Source organism: Apis laboriosa, unplaced genomic scaffold (assembly GCF_014066325.1).
Source record: "Apis laboriosa isolate Shangri-la unplaced genomic scaffold, ASM1406632v1 scaffold34_cov151, whole genome shotgun sequence".
In the NCBI taxonomy this organism is placed as follows: Eukaryota; Metazoa; Arthropoda; class Insecta; order Hymenoptera; family Apidae; genus Apis; species Apis laboriosa.
The window spans coordinates 8236872-8255837 of NW_025222928.1; the positions used below are offsets into that span (position 1 = coordinate 8236872).

Consider the following 18966-nt stretch of genomic DNA (forward strand, 5'->3'; position numbering starts at 1 on the left):
ATCGGTCGATTTATTTCGTCGCGATATTCCTTTCCGATTTTGAAGAGGAGGGGAGGGGGGGATTGGACTTCCGTCGCGGCCACGAAGACTAGACGACGCGCACCGGCAAGGGAGGTGGTCCGCGACACGGGACGACAACGTTGGAGAACGACTTGCGGCGGAGTTCCGCGAACAAACTTTAATTTCTTACGAGTTCGCGAAAGTCTTTCCGGCAGTGGCGCCGTCCTTACCACCTGCCTGGAGGGGAGATGGTGGGGGAGGGCGGGGGAGATGCAGACGAAACCGAAAAGTTTCGGCGAGCCGTTGCATACATACAAACGCGTTCTACAGGGTGTCTCATTAGTTGGGACAATCGTTTCGAGGCGATGCGGTTTTCGATCGAATCCAATAGGTATGATATCGTATAATGATATCGTATCGATCGGCAAAATGATATTCCTGTAATCTTAAATCGTTATTTCGATCGAAGGATTATTTGATCGAGGGATAGCTTGTTGGAAGCTGGAAGTTATTTATAAAAAGTTCCTTTGAAACAACAGTTTGTTCGAAGAAGTATATATAAATTCGTAATGAAAAGAAAATCTAGTTGTTTGATATAATAATCGTCGATTTCGAAACTTTGATCTCGTTCCTTTATCGCAATAAATTTCTCGTTCAATTAATGTGTATATGTATCCTTCTTTCCTTGCATTATTTTTTAAATTAATCTTTTTTTAAAATTATTCTAAATATTTTATATTATATTATATTATATTATTCTAAAAAAAGAAAAAGAAAAAATTAAAAGAATAAAAATATTTTGATTAAGGAGAGTACACGTACAATATTAAAATTGTCAAAACTTTAAATTCTCTTAACTTAAAAAAAAAAAAAAAAAAAAAAAGAAGAAGAAACAATGCCTTTTTTATCATACTCTGCTACAAAATGCGCTTGAATTACAACATTTAGCAGGAATGAGAGAACACCGTCTAGAACGAGCAATTCTCGATTGAACGAGTGGAAAAAGAGAGATGGAAAAGAAGCAGCGAGGGAGGAGGGAAAATGGTCGTTTAACGGGAAGTTCCTGACAAAGGGGTCTCTTTGTTGCTAATCTTTCGGAATGTACACCTCCCTCCGCTTAGGATTTTGTTAAATCCCAGCCGTTTTCTCTAGCGTGGCCCTGAACGTGTATTTACGATTTTATCGAGGCGGATAAACGCAGGAACATCGCGTAATCCCGTAAACAACGTAGTTTTTTTCCATAGGATCGAGCATGGAATGCCACGCGACCGATAATTGCACGTGCAATTGCAATGTTCATTCACTGCAAATTCTTTTGGATTAAATAAATTTTTGCCTCTTGTCCAGATTTAAGTAGCTTTATGCTCAAATTACTAATCGAATTTTAAGTGTTTTTAAATGCGTTTACTCTAGTATTTACGTTATTGGTAAAAATATAGAAAAATAAAAAAATTTTCAACTTTGAGCAACACTTTCTTTCGTATGAATTTGTATGAATGTATATCTTATAAGATTTCAGAAGATGAAGAAAAAAGTGCAAGTATTATGTTACGCAATAACTTGGTAATTCTAATTTTTGTTGTGTATTCTACGTGTCATTTTGAAAAAAACAAAAACGAAATAAGCGAGACAATGACTGTCATAGCCGCGATTGTATTATGCCGTGTTTTTTTCGTGAGTGTCTACAAGCGGAATTTTTGATATTTGAAAGAGTATGGAGAGTTTTATGCTAATGGAACGACACGAACGTAACGTTCCTAGTGCATAGTGTAAATGCATGCCACCGTATTTCCCGGTAAGACAGTCAAGAATGGTACACTAACGCCACCAGTGAGCGTGGGAGAGAGCCAGAAAGTCAAAAAGGGAAGACGCGCGTTGGCAAAATGAAACGAATCGGTAGCAGAGATGATGGCGCATGGAAAAGTAAACCGCGTAGGAAGCTATTATAGGGGCAGCTGGAAGGAGAGAGAGGAAGGGAGAGGACGAAAAAAGTGAAACGATTACGAAGAAAATGAGGCGTCGCGGGAAACGTGGGTGAAATGAGCCGAATGAAGAAAGAAGACAACACGAAGAGTGTCCGTGAGAAAAAAAATGTCGGAGTAAGAAAAATGGAGCGACCACTAACGGAGAAAGGATAGAGAACTGCATGAACGTAAGAGAAAAAGAGAAAAAGAGAAAGAAAAAGGAGACGCGATACGATAAAATTCAAAAAGATAAAATGAACTGATGGAATCAAGTGAAAGCTCGACCGAACATGAAGTAATATCAATATGAACTGAATTCGTGCTGCAAAATTTCAAATCGATCGTTCGATTCGATTTTTCGAGGTGGGAGTTAGCGGTAGAATGGTCTCGAAGGTTAATGCTTAGATTCGTATACGTACCTATCTTAATTCATGAGTGACGGAAGACAAGAATAGTGAATTTGTGAATTTTTTGTTATATTATTTTTTTTTTTATTTGAATTTCATACGTGAAACGAATATATGATGTTTCAATACGTGATAAAAAAGAAATACAATCTGATATAGGTTAAGAAAGTATTCGATTTAATCTCAACCTTGTAAAATATTTATTCTATAAATATTTTTCTTTAAAATAAGAAATTATTTATATTATATATGGTTCTCAAAGATTACTAATAATTGTTCGAAATTCAGTCAAAATTGAATTCTCATGTTTGATAAAATTTAACTGACTCGAAGTCAACTGCTGCTCGCACGTGCAGAAACGAGAATTCTAAAAGGAGAGAGCGTTAAGGAAGTCTTAACGTGAGTAAGCGAGATAGGAAGTAAGAAATGGTGGGGATGTGCGCGACGTGTGGCAGGGGACGCGTGGCAACACGCTTGCCGCAGCATCCGCGTGAAGTCAGTCGGCTGTCGGATCTCGAGCCGTGCAGGTCGTTTAAGAGTTTTTGTAGTTTGCGTTCGATTACTGAGACGCATGCTACAAACCGCGTGGTTATCACGTTATCAATCAAAGTTTCTGGTGTGTTTCGTTCAGTGCTATTTGATGTTATTTTTCATCGTCGTTGTGTGAACGTTTCATTGAATTTTTCAACAGGCAACAAACAGTGATTGGAATTTTTGGGGTGTACAACGTGACAGGAAGATCGTTGGATAAGCAGACTACCGGTGAGTCAGCATCTTATGTTTATATGTTATCGTGGTGTCGTTAAAGACATCGTATGTCTATTTTCGACTCGAAACGCGATACCTCGTTGATTTCTTTCCATGTCAAATAATCAAATTTAAAATTTTTGGTCATTAATTCGTGACATCGTCCTCGTCATTCGTATCTTTTATGCAATCAAAAATATTCGAAATAAAATGATCAAATTTTGTGGCAGAAATACTTACATATAAATTTTGGCGTATTCCGAGAAAGATAGATTATTTATTTAGTTTTGACTTTCGACTCGGTTGACTCGGTTGAACTAGTCACGAATGAGGGCACGAAGTCACGAGTTTCTTTGCCAGTTAAAAGAGGAGTCCAGACGAATATACATGTGTGTATGTGTAAAACTGCGATTGACATTGTGTATCACACGCGTGTTTATATATGCTAGCTAGTCGTACACGTTTTGCGAAGCTTTTAGTATAGAAATATAATAGTGGAAAATCGCATTGTAAACATTTCGTACGTATATTTTATTAAATCCGCGTTGCAAATCGTTTGCCAGTGCTCGTTGACACGTGCATGTTAGGTTCAAAGAAATCCAGTTGAACGAGAGTACGAAGTATGACTTAATAAACGCGAGAGTGACAGCCGGCATTGCAATTGCGTTGTGTCACTGGTCGCGTCATACGAGATATGTCCCATGTATTTCAACGTTCGTCGTCGTGGCTTCCCCCACAACCGGTGATATAACGTTCAACAGGGACCGAAACACGCTGAGTTGCACTCTGCTTCTCTCTATGTATACTTGTGTCCTGTTTTTATGCAGTTTCTGTGACGCGTCTTAAAATATGGAGCTCAACCAGAGTGCAATGTTATGCTGAGCCGAATGATGTATTTTTGGAGCCCCCGCCAACTTCTCGAGCGGTCCTTCGTGTAAATACGTTTTTAGTCGGAATTTTTCGGAGCGTACTATTGTAGAAAGCCATGGAAACTGTAGCTTCGTAAATACAAAAGTCAGGAGATCTCACGTCGTTTTAAATGGGATGAAAGGTTATACATTTAAAGTTGTGTATTTTTGTTGACATCATAATGAAGAAACTTTTGATCTTTCGGTGTTATTTGATTTATCAATTTTTTATTTTTTCTTGTTTTTTTCTTTTGATCGTAAATTAAATAGTCTTCACTACGTATTATCGAAGTTTCTAATTACACGAAGGAAATTAGATTGAAACTTTGAAACTAATAACTTTTAGTATTATATTTCATTTATATCATTATTATAGCTAACTTGGCTATTTCAATTGTTTAAGTACAACGATATTCAATTATGTATCTTCGATCAATTTCGATTTCGATGTCTATTATTATTATTTAATTTTTCATTTATTTCTATTTCTTTGTTTTTCAGTTTTTATTTTCGATTCATCATTTATTTCGATCCTTTCAATTACTGAATCTCAACGATTATTCGATATACGTATTTCCTAATCCCTCGATTTCTCACTTCGTTTACCAATTACTTCCTCCATTTCTTCTTCTTTGATTCTTCTCTCGTTCGTCGAAAGATCCCCAAACTTTTCACCCTTCTCGATCCTCCAATTTTTAAAGCTTTCCAACGGCTTTCCAAACTTGTGAAATAGTTGGCGCGCAAAATTTATATCCTCCAAGGCTGGCCAATAATTAGATTCTTATATCACGAGAAGTTTTTGACCAAGCTTCATCCTATTAAGCTCGTTGAAACGTTTCTCGTCTCCGGTGTCGTTGACACCCGCAAACGATTAAAGAACCAGTTTTTCTCCGCGCCTTTCCTTCTTTCCCTCTTTCTTTTCCTCGGTTTTCTTTCTTTTAAGAAAGTCTACTCTACTTTTGATTCTCTTACTTCCATTGCTTTTTTTTCTTTTTTTCACTTTTTATTTTTCCACGAACGATAACATCTTGCGTTCGTTTTCTGTCAAAACAATTTCTAGCCACAAGACACCTTGTTTTGTCATTTTTTTGTTCACAATGTTTGCATTATGATTGTTGCCATAAAAAGTTAGAAAAACGGAATCTTTATAATATAATAATAACGAATATTCCTTCGGATTTACGTTTTTAATTAATTATCTAATCTAATCGTTCGAAAAAAGAATTTCTCGTATAATAGATATAACAAAGATATTTGTTCAAGCGAAATATTTTGTATAAATAACACGTGTAGTACATCAAGGGTCTGTGGATAAGGGTTGTTCGCTAGAAACTGAAACTCTGAGAAAACTTCCGTTCTGAAGTAACGTGTTTAGCGAGTTTACGCGAGTCCCGTGTACAAGTCGCGTTGAAATCAAAGTTCCGTGGACCCAACCGTAAAAGTAAAATAATTTAAAAACTCTAGATAAAATGCAACTAAATTACGCCTCAAAGGGACAAAATATTGGATTTCTCTATTTCTCGAAATTGATTCCAACTTTCAAAATTTCCTTCCCTTCCAAATTCTCGAAATTTCCAGAATTATTTACACATATCCCCTCCTTATCCTCTTTATCCACTCTCACTTTTTCTCCACTCACCCTTTCGATTCACTGTACTCGAACGCTATTCGCAATTTCTTCTCGTCTCGACCAACGTCCCAATTCTTGGAAAATCTTTGGTTTCCTCCGCTTTCTTCGAGCGTACGATAAACACTCTTTCGAATCTTCGAAAGAGCCAGCGGCGAGGAACGTGGTGGAGAGCGGGTCAGAATGTTGGCCGCGATAAATCGCACGATGGGGCAAAGGGGGCACGGTGGCCATTGGACAGTTCGTTTCCAGGCCATCTCGCGCGATATACAACGGTTACGTCACACATGCATTCGGAGAAACGTCGGTTGACGCGAGTCTTGCTATCGGCTCGTTCATTGTATCAAGCCTGTGCATCGGCTTTTACGGGGGCGATCGTTGCCTCCCCAAATTTATGAGTCGTAAATTTCGTCGGAATACCGTTCGAATCTTTGCACGCGCTCTTCCATCCATTTTTTTTCTTTCGTTCTTTCTTTCCCTTTTTTCTAACTTTATCGCGGGATTTTGGCGATTCCGTTAGTAATTAAACTGCGTTATAAAAATGTCGAGTAAACACGTGTAAGGTTGGAATATAGAGATTAAATTTTTTTTTCTTTTTCTTTTTCTTTCCTTTCGTTTGTGATTTTCAATAGAGAATGGACATTTATTTTCTACGAAAATGTTAAATTTATCAAGAGATTAGATATTTATCTGTCGTATTATTCCTAATTCGTTCTGTTAGTACTGTAAAAGTATTATAAAATATGAACGAGTGATGAACGATGAGTGAAGTGAAATAATATAGAAATAAAATTCTTTTTTTTTTTTTCTATTTTCCATTCCCCCTTCCCTTCCGATTTTAGAAGTAGAGAATAAAAAGATTGTCTTTCGTGGGAATGTTTAAGTTGTGAGTTTATAAGAGGTTAGATCTTTATCCGTCGTATTTCTTCTCGGAAGATTTTCCAGTGAATCAGTGGGATTTTTGGTTCGGTACCGTGTCTGAAATTCGAATTAGATCCTCCTCCTCCTTCTTTTGTTTCTTTTCTTTTTTTTTTTTTTCTCTTCCCAAGGAATTTCCCTCAGGGTTTTAAGGAATAGGGTGGTACGAATTCAGAGATAAGATCGAGGTGTATATATCTATCATTCTTGCTTTTATCTTTCCTATAACTTTGTCTTTTCCACCACTATTGCCCCTTGGAGAGTACGTCTACGATAAATTTACTCGCCTTAGATTATTTCTTATATATGCATCACGCTCCCTTCGTATCGTGTAATAGCTTTGGAATTATAACAAAATCTTTCATAGAAAAGAAAAAAAAAAAGTCAGTGTACATAACGAGAACATACATATCTCCAAATCATATCATCCCCCTTTCGAGTTATACGCGCATATATACAGAATAGGGTACTAACTATGTTCACCTTGAATATTGCTGTTATTTGTAGTAATATAAAAAATGTCGTATATAGAATTTGCATTATATAGAGAGGAAGGGGGGCATATTATATATATATATTTATATATATATATATATCTATAAATTCGAATAAAAATATTTTATGTGTAATCCATATGTACAGGGTGTCCATTTTGAATATTGCCGTTATTTGTAGTAATATAAAAATGTTGTATATAGAACTTGCATTATAGAGACGAAGGGGGGCATATTATATATATATATATATTTTTTTATATATATCTATAAATTCGTTTGAATAAAAATCCATATGTACAGGGTGTCCACCTTGAATATTACCGTTATTTGTAGTAATATGAAAAAAATGTTGTATATTAAAATTTACACTGTATAAAGGCGTATACGAATATTTTTTGCGTGGGTGAAGGCATAGAGGAGATTTCAAGGTCATCTCTATTTTTTCAAATGGAATGCTATGTTTTTTTATTTTTTAATCGATCATTGAAGGTGATGCAAGGTCAGATAAGTAGTGAAATAAACTTTCTTACGTTACAGGAGATATTCGAATTGAAACGTCAATGGAAAGTAGAAATCTTCGTATCGCTGCATCACGTATCACGTGTCTCTGAACTTATTATTTTAGCAGATCTAATGGAGTTAAAATCATCTGAGATCTTTTGCCTCTCCTATACTTGGCCCCATTAAATTTTTCTCTTTGGGGGGAGCATTGAAAAATATTGTTTATGATTAAACGTAAAACAGTTTCAATTCATATTCTGCGATGCAAAAATTCCAACATTCCATTTAAAGAAAAGATGACCTTGAATTCTCCTCCAATACGCCCTCCCCCATACATTGCAAGTTTTAATATACATTTTTTTCTAACATCACTTTTTGACAAATAATAACAACATTCAAGGTGTTACACAATTAGTTCACCCACCCTGTATACCCCTTCCTCTCCATCAAAGATTCGTCAAAGAGACCTCAACAATTCCCGCCACAGCAGCGCCACGCCACACAATTTCAATTACATCCCTCGACACCTATAAAACAATTATATCCCCCCCAACCTCCGTCCAACTTATCCAAAGGTTTCGCTTAATCGAACTGCTTTATCCGTCACGATCCGCCATTTTTCGAAAACGTGGCCGTCCACGTTACGAGCTTTGCCTTACGAGCTTTTCGAGCGAGGAGACGAAGAGTCTTGCCCCCCTCCCCCTCTCCCTCTTTCCTCCCAATGCAAGAATGCGGCGTTTCTCATAATCGTAAACACGGGCGCAGGGCGGAGAGCAAACTTTTTTACATCGGCAGCATCAGTCCTGATAACGCGTTTAAGCTCGACTTAATCCGGATTGTTATTTCTTTCGCCGGTTATTACGGGGCCGAGCCAACCGGAAGCGGAGAGTTACCAGCGGAGAGTTAACGCTTTTTCCTCCTCCCCGTGGCGGAGGGAGGTTTTTTTTTTTTTTTTTTTATGAAGCCACGGATAAAAATTCTCTCCCGTTTCTTATTATCGTCAGCTCGCAGAGCTTTGCCGCGAGTCGAGGAGGGGGGGATTCGCGAGATTTGGACGATTAGCAGACGTTAAATGTTGAAAGATTCGTGATGATTGAATCGGTGCAAGCAACGCGGGTTTCGATTAAAAATGATTTTTAAAGATTAAGAAAAATTTGACGGCGACGGTGGAGAAACTGGCGTTTTATTGGGCCAATGAAACGAGCCGGAATGGAGGCCATGAAGGGAATTGTCGCCATTTATGTAACTGGAATACGAAATTGTTACGATTCTTGGGAACAATTGAGGCGAATGATATGTCAGAGCGATAGTTCATTGATACGATTTAACTCTTGTCTTCGAAAGAACTCTCGTTCCGAAAGAAGGTCACGAGAATATTTCGAGAAACTTTCACCGCCGTTCTTTCGAAAGAATTTCCTTTTGGAAAAAAATTTCACAGGAATTTACGGGGAGAGAAAAAAAAAAAAAATACGGAAAGCGTATGAAAATTTGCCTTAAGGAAACTTTTATCGATATTGTTTGAATGGAATTAAAAAAAGAAAAGAAAAAGAAAAAAAGAAAATTTTCTTCGTAAGGAAGAAAAAAATCGCGCAGAAATTTACTTTAGAGAAAGGAAAAACGAAGAGAGCAAAGCTCGTAATCCTCCCCCCCTCCCCCCGGCATCGCGAAGAGTTACAAGATAATAAAAGCGGAACGGTCAATTTGCGAGGCCATCGCCAATTAAACGGTCGTCGAATTATCGTGGCGGGGCGCGGCGGTGGACTAACGCGCGTGCGGCCCAACACCGAATTAATTAACAATGTCGTGAAAATTCATTTGCCCGTCGAATTGCCCGCTCGTAACGAGCCACCCACCGCCCTTTCCCCCCACCTTCCGCTGTAATAATACGCGATCGAACCCTCCCGTTCCCCTCCCACTGTTTTCACTTTCACGACGTTGGCGTCGTTAAAAGTGGCGAGGGGGAGGGGGGAGAAGAGGCGGCCGAGCGAATTGGAACGAATTTTCAAGATAAGGAGGCACCGCAGCGCCATCGCGCGACCGATTGTTGAGCGCCCTCTCCGCTCGAGAGATCGCCACCATCGAAATTACCATCGGCCGGAGAAGGGGAGCAGGACACGATTTCAGACGAGTTTTCTTTTATGTTAAAAGAACAACCTTCCTTCTCCACACCGACGACGATACGGGCGGAAAAGGAGGCACTTTGCTTCCCCCCTTCCCATCCTCCAGACCTTGCTTACCACCGCCATTTTATTTCTCCCGCCTTATGCCGCTCTTATACTCGCGCGCACCCCTTTGCTTAACCTCCATTATTTTAACATCGCCCTTTGTTCCACCCTTCCGCTCCTTTCGATTGGTTCGACGCGAGCTCTTCTTAATTTTCAATTCCAATTCGCTCGACTCCTCTTTTCTTTGCTTTCTCTGTTGTGACACTTCAGTCTTTTTCCTTCCTTCTATCGTATGTAAGTATTAATTTCGTAATGTCGGAGGACACTAACGGTCAGTTTTTACGTGTTATACCGTGTCATGGGAGAGGGAAAAAAATTTGAAACGAAACGTCGACAGTGAGTGTACAGAGGGTCGGTATAACTTCCCCACTCGATTAATCGTTCCCTTAATAATCCGTACCATTTATCACGCTTTTGCGTACAGGGTACCTCGCAATATTCAGCGGGACGTATTCGTTCTTCCTTCCTCTTCTATTCCATTGCCTCCACAATCAGCCTTGTTTTTCGTCTCCTCGTCTCTATCACCTTTTCTTTTTTTTCCATTCCTCTCGTCCCGGGGATCCGTTCGGGGGAGGCTGCCAAGTCTTTCTCGTCCAACAGGCGATCGTCGAGGCCACGTTATCGCCCGAGTGTCGTCCTTGATTCCTGTCCGCCCGAGGTGTCCGTGAATTTCGAGAGCGAAATAAAGGGAGGCTCTCGTTAAAAAACGAACATTCCCTCTCTTGGAATTCAAATGGGCCGGTTCTTTGGTTTTATCTTTCGATGCTTGTTCCGATCCTGTCTTTTTCCTCTGAAGAAAAGTTTTTTTTTTTCTTTCTTTTTTTTTTCGTGCGCGTACAGAGAAAAGGCATACGAGCAAGGCATACGAGAATGATTGGCCGTGTCGTAAAAGTGACACTCATCGCGCTCACTGTTATTGTTATTTTCGTTATTGAATCGATTGGAATCGATTATTCTTTTCGATTCTGTTTTATTCTATCCCATAACATTTTTGTTTGCTTGTTTGTTCTCGTTCTGTTCATCGATCGTTTCGTATAATTAACGTTTGGTGGCACCATATATCGTTTCGTATTACTTTTGCTATCCCATTGTTTCTGGTTTTCGATTTATTTCGAGCGAAAGTATCGTATATTTAAATACGCTGTTGTTTCCCTTTTAGAGGTAATTGACTAACTTTAAAAAAAAAAAATTCGTTTTTTCGCGAGCGTTCATCGTGAGATCCAAGAAAAATTACTTCGAAGCGCGGTTGGAAAGTTTTTGCCGAATTGCTTTCGATGGAATGGAAAGAAAGGGATTCTCGTTTATTTAGAAAATCGATTATTCTCGAATAATCTCGTCAAGCGCACGATTAATTTACCTCGAATTTTAAGAGGCCACCGTTTTCTCCCCGCTCCGCACGGCCCGGCCGGCAAATAGTACTTTCCTCGGGATGAGTTCGCAAAAACGATGTAGAGCCAGATGTCGTAATTTGATACCTTGGCTTTCCTACTCGAAAACGTTTAAATTCAACATCTAACCCTAGTATTTCGTTCTCGATGTATAGGTTATGTCTGGCGATATTTTTCGTTTGAATTACTGGTATTGAACAATTTTCGAACTGCTTTTCAAAGAGTGTATAAACATTGTTCGAAAATACACACAAGTTGCGTGATAATATAACGTAAATGAAAAATTATCGAAATTACAAATGAATTAAATTTTATATAGAGATATTCATTTTCTGTTAAAAATTGTTTAACGTGTTATTTCTTCTTTATTCCTAATGTTTTAATTCGACTTTTGGAGAAAATCGGAGAGAATTTTTCGAATGGTTCGAAAATTCGTTATATCGCTGTACCTCTCAGTCTCTATAGAATAACTTACGGTTTTTACGGTTTCACTCTGTGGATACTCAGTGGATAAAACAAGAAAACGCGGTTCTTGGCAGAATTTTAACCGGCGATTTTTATCGTATCGCGTGAAATATTACGACTCCGTCATATTTTTCTCGAAAGAAAGCAAATTACTCGCCGCACTTTTCGGTGGTATAAAAGTTTTTTCTCGCCGTATCTTCGAGAATGCGAATCTCTTTGTCATATTTATCAGAGATTACCACTGATCAACGAAGAATTCGATTTTAAATTTTTAATCGAAAAAATTGCGATTTATTGACATTTCGCCGATCATTCCATTTTTAATAATAATAATAATAATTTTTAATAAACATTTCATTTTTAATAATCCTGTCGCGCTGTCCTTTTTTTTTCGTTGGCAACATTTTACCGCACGAATGGCGCGAAATTCAAATCTTGCGCGAATTTACATCACTTTCGCCACTGTTTCCTTTCCAAACCAAGCCAGCCTCGAACACCCTTTCGAGCCTCTTCGAACACACGACACTATATACGATGTATACGCAGCAATGCAGTGATCGCACTTAAGGGGCACTCTCGCTTGCTCGAATATTCAAGTGCGTTCGCAAGAGTTGGTTGGTGATGTTGGTGAACTCCTCCTCCCCTCTGTCCTCTTTCCATTGTTCCCGATTACACCCGAAGAATTATTTCGCGCGCGATTGGAAATAAAAAATTTACCCAAAAACGGAGAATTTATTATTATTATTAGCATACGTTTAAATGATGAAGCGGGTTACTGTGTAAACAGCGGAGGAAGACGAGTTTGATCGATAACTCCGTGTTCCGAAGTACTTTGTACTTCCGGAAACTGGTGTAGTATCGTACCGCGCATAATTTATACGCGAATAGGGAAATATATCTACTTTCTTCTACTTGGAAAAATTTGCAAAATATATTCTTGGACTTGGTAATCGTTTTTTACTTTTCTCCAGTTGTTTTCCCTGTCCAATATTTTTAAAACATCAAGGTGATATTCGAGGGACGAAAGTAATATTTTTTTCAAATATTTTTCGTCGAGAATATCGTGTTTTTTTTTTTTTTTTTTTTTTAATCGAAATATCTTTCGCGTATAACAACGAGCAGCGACAGAATAATCTTTTTATACGTTGAAATTCGGACTGGATCGAGCGCAATAATTTCGTCAATGGTTAATTATTTTGTGACGCGCAAAATATATTTGCTTTGGCAAGCCACGAATTTGTGTTTTCCTTATTAATATTCATGGATTTCGAGAGGAGTGTTAAAGTATTTATCCATGACGACTGGGCTAATTATCGATGGCGTAGCGTATCGTTCGAGAACGGTCGGACAATCGTATAAATAACGGATAACGTTCAATTAATGACGAACAAATACACCGTTGCATGAGAACGTGTCATCATTTTTTTTTTTCTTTTAATTATTTTAATTACACTCGTTTCAATTTCGATCGATTTTTAACTTTGAATCAAAAGAAGAAGAAAACAAGAGTTCAATCGTTTCGTTCCACTTACTCACACGTGAAAATTTAGCGCTCTCCCTCTCTCTCTCTCTCGCACGTGACTCGACACGCGAAATACCGGCTGGTATCGTACCCCGACATCTTCTAAATTATCGTCCATGGACGAGCACTTTCCATACGCGCGACGTTACTTATTCCAACATCACGTGTTTCCCTCCTAATGAACTATCGTGCTTCGTTTATTCACTCACTCGTGTCTCAGATTACAAATCGCACAAAGTAGATATGATCCAAGTATCGAGATATTCCGCGATATTTTCATCCTTGTATTTTATATATATATATATATATTTGTCGATCGTTCGTGGATAATTTGAAGGAGTGAGGAAAGAAAAAAGCTCGAAGTAAGAGGGGAGGTAGATATCGTTTTATTATGGCGGAAAAGTCAATTATCGGTTGGCAGAAGCGAACACGCACCAGCCGCTCGATTCGATTTCGGTTTTTCATCTTCTTGCTGCCTTGTCCGCTTTCTGTTCCGCATTTAAAGCAGGAAATTAAGCGGTCTCTCCTCTCCTTCCCCCCTCTCTGGCCGCCTTCTGCTCGCAAACTTCCTCCCGGACGACGAATAGACTGTTGCTCGAAAACGTAATTCAACCGGGCTTTGTGCCGTAAAATGGCCGGCGTCAACGTCCCTCAGTTGCTAATATGGCGGTGGCATTGTTTCACGAAACACGCTATCGGGCTGGTAAACGGAATCTCCCTCTCTCCTCCTCCCTCTCGATATTTTTTTTGATTTTTGTCGCTGAGAGACACGTTTCGTTGTGTGTTTTTGATGAAAAGTTCCAATAGTTCGAATCATTTTTGTATTACGAAAAAATAAAGGTTTAGGTTAGGTTAGATGACGATAATTTGATCGTGAAATTCGGTGCAATTACTACTAGAGAATCGAGGAGAAAGAGTCGAGAAAAGTACTATAATGAGACTCACAAAGAACAATATAAAAAATCATTGTATTAGATGTGCAAATAACTTCTTTCCTCTTTTTTTCCAAATTCAAAATTTTATTACATAAATCAGATACAAGATTACCCGATTATTTCAATCGGATAGATATCGTTTGTCTTCCAATTTTTCTGTCGATTCTTCTCGCGTCTGGGTCGAATTTTCATCGAACGATTCCTTTAACACACTATTGTCGAACTTTCTCGATGCACTGAACGATCGTCGTCTTCCGAATTAAAATTTTCGGCTTTAAATCTTTGCTACCACTTTTTGCACGTTCCGTAAGATAAGCGTTCTCTCCTAGTACCGCGCACAAATCATTTCAGTGGCTTCGACAGCCAATCTCCTAAGCTGGAACACAAAAAGTAAACAATGACACGAACGACGTTTCTCGCACGCCATATTGCTCGAAATTGTTGCGTAGAACTGAAAACTCTTAGAGCGCTCGTCGCGACTCTTCTTGAAAACAAAAGAACGCTCTTTCAGATGGCGCCACCAACGGTAAAGTAATTCTAATTCGGTTACGATCGTAGAAAGAAAGGAAAGGGGAAGGAACTTATTCGCACACCAATATTTACACTTCTCTGTTGATGCTCTAATAAAACGTAGCGCGAGTTACGAGATATCGAGGGTCGACGTAAATTTATAGACGAGGAGAGGTTCCAAATGTTGGAAATTTCTCGAGAGGGGTCGTGAATCATTATAAACGGTTGTAAAACCGGGAAGATGAGCGAATCAAACAGATTTTCCCGCCCTTCCGCGTAACGAGGACAAAGGGGACGGCAAATCCGTTTCACCAAGCCACTCCGGATGCATAATCAGCATGGGAAATGCGTGTCGGGACACGGAGCTCTCGTTAAGTTTTCTCATTAAAATTTGGCCTAGAACCAAAGGAGGAGAAGGGGGAGAGAGGCCAATGTCTAATGATAGAGGTGAAAGGCGCGACGGCCTCCACGGGAGAAGGGATTTTCGGTGGTCGGGGTTGTTGATTAAGAACCCCGTCCTCCGCCTGTCCAAAATTAAAGCTTACTAAAGCGACCGTATGAAACCGGAATATTATAGATAACTCTCGCGCGATCGAAATATACCACGGTCCAAGAAACTAATTTTTCGCTTAATCGGCAGATATTACATCGATCGATTAATTAAGAATATTTCAATTTATTTTTAACGTTAACTTAATATTCAAACTTCCCGTTAAATTTATACGTGCGATTCGTGTCTCGTATTCATTTATGAATCGATTTATGTTTCGATCCAGCGTAGTAGAACAAAGACATCGTGACATCGACTCACAATTTTATTAAACGTATTCCTTCTACTATATTTGAGACTCGTATCCACGACTCGAAAAAAATTCCATTGTTTAATTAATTTTTCGCAAAACGGATCGAGAGGAAACGTTTCAACGACTTCGAAAACAAAATCTGTGTTGAGCAAAGGCGACGCGTTTCTTTCTGAAATGTACTTTTTGAAATCACGATGCTCCTTCGTGGAACATCGTCGTGAAACTCGTCCAAGAGTGGGCGAGCAAAACGAGTCCCGTAGCCGCGCGCCCTTGAATTTTCAATTCCATTGTGCACCGGCCGTTGTTTAAATTGGCCCGATTCGCCTTTTGATGTAAATTTGACGCCAGCCGACGGTGAAACGGCCGGAGGAGACTGGTTGGAGACCCGTGTCTCACAACAGTGTTACCCTCCCCCCTCTCCCCCCCGCCATGTTCAACGCGTCCCCTCCTTCCCAATTTTTTTTGCTACCATTTACGAATAATTCTGACTCTGAATTAACTCGCGAGCTAATTATTATATATAATAATTATTATTATATGTAATAATTATTTGCAGAGATGTCCACTCCCAAGATCGCGAGTTTTGAGTAACGTTCGCCAAGATTTTATTCGATGATCGTTCGATAACCGAGTTTAAACCGAATTTTTAATTTTGAATATTGAACGATCAGGGGTAGATTTCTCGTTCACGTCGTTGGGCAAAAAGTAATTAACGATTTAAGTAATTAATGATTGAAAATTAATGTAACGATTAATATGTAATCAGTAATCATTGATCAATGAATAAGAAAAGAATCAGAAGTTGTTGTAATCGATGTTCGCGATTGGTTTATTAATTATTAATCACGAAATGATTACATTTTCGATTTAATCCGTATTTTCGCTATAATAACAACACTGTGAACATTTTTCTAGAAATATATATATTTTTTATATAGTTTTATATAAAAAATCCTTGGAACGAGTTACTTGTTTACTTATAATGTGCTTTACAATGCAATACAATTTGTGTTTCAAACATTTTATCCGAAAGTTTTGCGTTTTTAAGAACGTATCAAATTGCGTATGAAAATAATCTGTCAAGAGAAATCGAAAATAATATATTATATAAAGTAAAAACTTTTTTAACAAAGGATATCCGTCTAAAACATTTAAATTTCGTAAAAATCGACCGAATGATTTAAAAATTATTAATCAATGGTTACAAATTACAGAAGATGATTATTGATTTATTTCAACGATGATCGATTGATTAATGATTACAGTTACTAAGATAATATTAGGTATGCAAATAAATTTTTTTTCCTTTTTTTTCCAAATTCAAGATTTTATTATTTTTCTGCCGATTCTTCTCGCGTTTGGGTCGGATTTTTGTCGAGCGATTCCTCTAACTCACTGTTCTCGAACTTTCTCGATGCACCTGAACGATCGTCGTCTTTCGAATTAAAATTTCCAGGTTTAAATCTTTGCTACCACTTTTTCCACGTTTCGTAAGATTTCTTTTCCGAATGACGCGCACAAACCATTTCAATAGCTTCGATAACCGATTTTCTGGAACGCAAAAAATAAACAGTGACGCGACGACGCTTCTCGCACGCCATATTGCTCGAAATTGTTGCGTAAAACTGGAAACTCTTAGAGCGCTCGTCGCGACTCTTCTTGAAAACAAAAGAACGTTCTTTCAGATGGCGCCACCAATGGTAAAGTAATTCGAATTCGGTCAGAAATTATCATAGAAAAGAAGGAAGGAAATTATTTGCTCATCTATTACATCAAACAATCGACTACAGAATTCGATTACGAAATAATTAATAACTGTCCAAACTCTGTCTGTTAGCTAAATTTCTCAATTTTTACGTTCGAGTCTGTTTTCGTTTCTTCTGGAATCTGGAAGCTGGAATGGAATTTCAGTTTCCTCGATCTTAATCGGATAAAAATCTTGCTCGACCATCGATGCATCCCAGTGATATCATAACCTCTTAATATTTAAAAATCGAGCATCCCGGATTTGCTCGGCTTACCTTTCGAACATTAAATTTCAAGAGGAGAAGTTTTCCATGAGAGGAAGAAGAGGAAGAGATAGAGAAAGAGAGAGAGAGAGAGACTCTTAGAGCGCTCGCTGCAAATCTCGAGATTTCTCGGCGAAAGTTATTCCGTTAGTGGCTTGGAAAGATGTAATTTTAGTTATTAGAACCACCGCTTATACTCGCCGCGCATTCGTCGACAGTTTCCTTCCCTCTGTTCTTTCTCTCCTCTCAACTATCTATGTACTTTTTTCTTCTCTCTTTTTCTCTTTTTTTTTTCTCTTTTTAGAGTTTCGAGCAATTAGTTCGGGATTGCAAGCGACTCTCCAAGAGATTCCACTCCCTTCCCTTCGGTGCTATAGTATAGATCAACTGCGATTAACTCGAGGAACGGTAGATTCTTGTACATTTGGAGGCTCGAGATAACGCGGTTGAATTTTTATGAGGCGAGTTTCTGATCGTATAATATGTAATTAAACCGTTTCCAAGTAGGGAGGAGGAGGGAAACTTTAAATTTCGGTTAATTAATCGCGAATTTTTGGATAATAAAAAAGGGATGAAAAATAATACCGCGTAGCTACGAGAGAATTAAATAAATCGATAAAGACCATTAAAATCCGGAAATAATTAGCGTCATATTCGCTCGATCGGGCATCCTATACGATTTCCAATTTCTTTTACAATATTATCTGGAAAAGGGGAAAAGCAGGAGAAAACAGATACGATAATTTTATATATCCTAGAAATAATGAATTCGTACAAACGTTAATCCATTCTCTCTATCTTTTTCCTTCAAATCATATCGATAGATTAAACTCGTTCGAAGATAAACAAATTCGTAAAAATTTTTATCCCATGCACGATAATATCGCGCGATAATCGTTCGATTAATCTCTTCCCCCTATGATTCATTTTCGAATATCCAATAAACACGGATGCGACCACTGTTACCAATTACCTTCAATTACGACCATACCACCTAAAGGAAACGGATTCCTTACCGCTGAGAGTGCAATATCTAAATGGTCGAAAGGGGAAAGGGGGGAGGGGGGATGGCGGACGGTTCCAGGCTCGATTAAAATCTTAAACCAAACTGTAATCCATTAGCGTGATCATCGAGCATTCCGTCCCGAAAGGCTCAAAGAGGGAGTGAGTGTACACACAGGGACGCGGATCTACGCGCGTCGCGACGCGCGCGTCTTCCCCCTCCCCCTCTCCTCCCCCTCCTCTTCTCCCCTCGAAATTCCTCCGCATTTCGAGCAGCCCTCGAAATTGGACGGTGGCAAAGGGGAGGAATTCGATCCTTGAAATCGCGACGCACGCCTTTCATCCCCTTGCACGAGCGCCCACCCTCCGCTTGACAGCCCTTCTTCCTTTCTGTTTTTTTTCTTTTTTTTTCCTTCAAGGCAGAGAGAGAGAGAGAGAGAGAGAGAGAGAGAGAGAGAGAGAGCCTCTCTCTCTAGGTCTGATTCGAAGTGGAATCGAGGGATCGATGGTTAAGGGATGGGTTTTTTTTTTTTTTTTT

General features: G+C 38.8%; 1 protein-coding gene across 3 annotated transcripts in view; it reads left to right on the plus strand.

Moving 5' to 3' along the window:
* LOC122715127 (prolyl 4-hydroxylase subunit alpha-1) overlaps positions 1 to 18966 on the plus strand; it is a 321169-nt gene that overhangs the window by 134870 nt on the left and 167333 nt on the right. The window contains exons 1-2 of one of the 3 annotated variants that reach the window (XM_043937049.1): positions 2898 to 2987; positions 3063 to 3133. The exons of the other annotated variants lie outside the window; for them this stretch is intronic. The gene's annotated coding sequence lies outside the window, so the exon portion shown is untranslated. Of the gene's footprint in view, positions 1 to 2897; positions 2988 to 3062; positions 3134 to 18966 lie in introns of those variants that run through there. 3 annotated transcript variants of the gene reach the window in all.